Genomic DNA, 2,702 nt, shown 5'->3' with positions numbered 1-2,702 from the left:
AAGGTGCTGCAGAACCAGAACCAGAGGTTCTGAGGAGGTTCTAGAGGAAACTTTTCTCAGCTTGAGTTCCTTTAATCCAGACTAAACCAGAGACATTAAAGCAGCACTTTGCTGGGACTTCCTCAGTCACACTCTTACTCTACTATATATAAGTGTCCTGGTGATGCTGACAGCCAGCTACCTGAAGCTCTCCACTCGCTCCACCTCTGACTGATCCTGAGTGGGTGGTGTGCCCTCTGCTGCTTCTTGCTGTAGTCCACCATCAGCTCCTTGGTCTTGCTGACGTTCAGGAGGAGACTGTTGTCTCTGCACCAGTCCTCCAGGTGGGTGATCTCCATCAGATTGTTCTCCTCGTTGTTGTTGGAGATCAGACCCACCACTGCTGTGTGGTCAGCAGACTTACTGATGGTGTCAGAGTGTGATGTGGACAGGCAGCCATTGGTGTGCAGTGAGTCCAGCAGAGGGCTCAGCACACAGCCCTGGGGGGCGCCGATGTTCAGGGTGGTTCCCCACTCGGACCACCTGTGGTCTGCTGGTCAAACAGCTGCAGACCCACCTGCACAGGGAGGAGGAGAGTCCGAGGTCCGGCAGCTTAGTGACCAGTCTGGAGGGGATTCTGGTGCTGAACGCTGAACTGAAGTCCACGGACAGCACTCTCACATAACTCGCCTTCCTAGTGTCCAGGTGGGCCGGGGCTGTGGAGCAGGTCGTCTGTGAGTCTGTTTGTTTATTTGTTGTTGTTTTCAGGTGGTGAAGATCCATTCAGTTCAGACGCTCACATCAACGTCCCAGGTCTGAAGTCACATCTGTTTCTGATCAATACAGGACTCATCAGTAAGCTTCAACATGACGGACTGTTTGTCTTTTATTCTGGCAGGTCACGCGACTCAGCCCACTCACCTGGACTCCACAGGTGGGACTTCTTCTTCTTCACTCTCTATTTAAAATGAGTATTTACCTGTGCAAACCACCTGAATCCAGCTGCTATTGATAATCAGTGTTATTGATCAACTGTGTCATTGATTGATCTGGTTGCTGTTTGTGTTTCAGTGACTGCAGCTCCGTCTACAGATCAGAACAGTCTGGCTTCACCTGCAGGTACAAGCTCCGCCCCCTCAAGCAGCACCTTACCTCCTGTTTTTTATGTTAATCTCCTGTTTCTGCTGTTGAAGCTTCATCTCATCATGCTGATGTCAGCATCAACCAATCAGGATCCGCTGGCTCCTCTCAGAGCTTAGGAGCTGACCAATCAGTGCTCAGCTCTGTCTCAGGCTCCTCCCACTCTGCAGGTATGGACAAAAGACTTTTACAAACTTTTACTGTGAAGTTTCCCTGCAGCGCTCACCCTGTGCTCCTTCATCAGATGCTTCTTCGTCATCGTCACACGGCGGCGCTCACAGAGAACAGACAGGTGAGATCACCTGGACAGGTACAAAGTGGTTTTAACTGACATGTTCTCATAATTAACCAGCAATGCTGCAACATGAAAGACTGTGATCTCAGAAAAATGTCCACAACTTTATGCTTTATATTTTTACAGACTACATTAACAAAACTACAATAATTACTTCATTGCAGAACTTCTAAACTCATCTCCTAATTTTTTTTTGAGATAATAAATAACAATCAACAACATCAACTCTGCACATGACAAACTCTTCATAGACTGTAAAAAAATGAATGACATTTAAGCCTTAATTTCACATAAGATCAAGATCACTTTTGGCTTTTTAATCTTTAATGAATGGTGTTAGATGCTATGTGGTGACACAATGATCCATGATGCACTTCTGGTCACTGGTGCTTATAGATGTTACACACAGATCGTACATGTAGCTACAGTTCATGATCACTCATATCTCACTTTAGAAATGCATTTACAGCATTAAACTAAAATTTCACTGTTAAAATGTTAAATAAAAACATTATTTGTGATGTTACAATAAATAAAGTCTTGTAGAAATGTCATGGCCAATCATAGTTTCAGATTTTAATGTTCGTTTACAGCTGATAAAACGAACAGAACACTATACAATTACAGACTCTGTGTGTATTAAACACTTGACTCGTGTTTTTGTTTCTTTGCATTGATGCTGTATTTGTGGTCACAGATGGAGCCGACTCACCTGATGCTAACGGTAACCTCTGGTTTCCTCTCTTCTTGCTCACTACATTTGGAGTGTTGATTAAAATCAAAAGCTGTACCTGATATAAATGAAACCTCCATCCCCACCAAGTGCTGCTCTGCTCCCAGAGCTCCTGTAACTTCTTCTTCTTGAACACTAATTCCAGTTGACATTTCTCTGTTTACAGTCACTTTAGGAGAATCTGACATGTTTACAGAACAGAGGAGTTAAAGTGATGCAGGAGCTCTGGGAGCAGAGCAGCACTGCAGACGGAGACACTTCAGGGATGGATGTTAAACTAAATCAGCTTTTGATTTTTAGAAGCGCAGACTCTGAACTTTGGCCTGGACTTCATAGAAGCTGCCTGGTCTTTGATAAACTGAATGAAACAATTCTTCTGATAACTACTGAGCTCTTAATTCTCTCGTCATGACCTCAGAGTAATTCTACTGTGTTGTTTAGGAAACGGTCGACAGACGCTGCTGACGGACACAAATGGAGGTAAACTGTCACCTCTTCTTCAACCCTTTTTCACTGAACTGCAGCCAGAGTTTCCTCAGAGAGACTGAAGGAGAA

The 2,702-nt window shown here is 44.6% G+C and overlaps 1 long non-coding RNA gene across 1 annotated transcript in view; it reads left to right on the top strand.

Annotated features, from left to right (window-relative positions):
- LOC103370312 (uncharacterized) overlaps nucleotides 1-2,702 on the top strand; it is a 23,655-nt gene that overhangs the window by 20,132 nt on the left and 821 nt on the right. The window lies entirely within an intron of this gene.

Source organism: Stegastes partitus, unplaced genomic scaffold, assembly GCF_000690725.1.
Source record: "Stegastes partitus isolate 25-593 unplaced genomic scaffold, Stegastes_partitus-1.0.2 Scaffold1402, whole genome shotgun sequence".
NCBI classification, from domain to species: domain Eukaryota; kingdom Metazoa; phylum Chordata; class Actinopteri; family Pomacentridae; genus Stegastes; species Stegastes partitus.
Note: the sequence above shows the minus strand (reverse complement) of the source record. Positions and strands in the feature narration are given on the sequence as shown.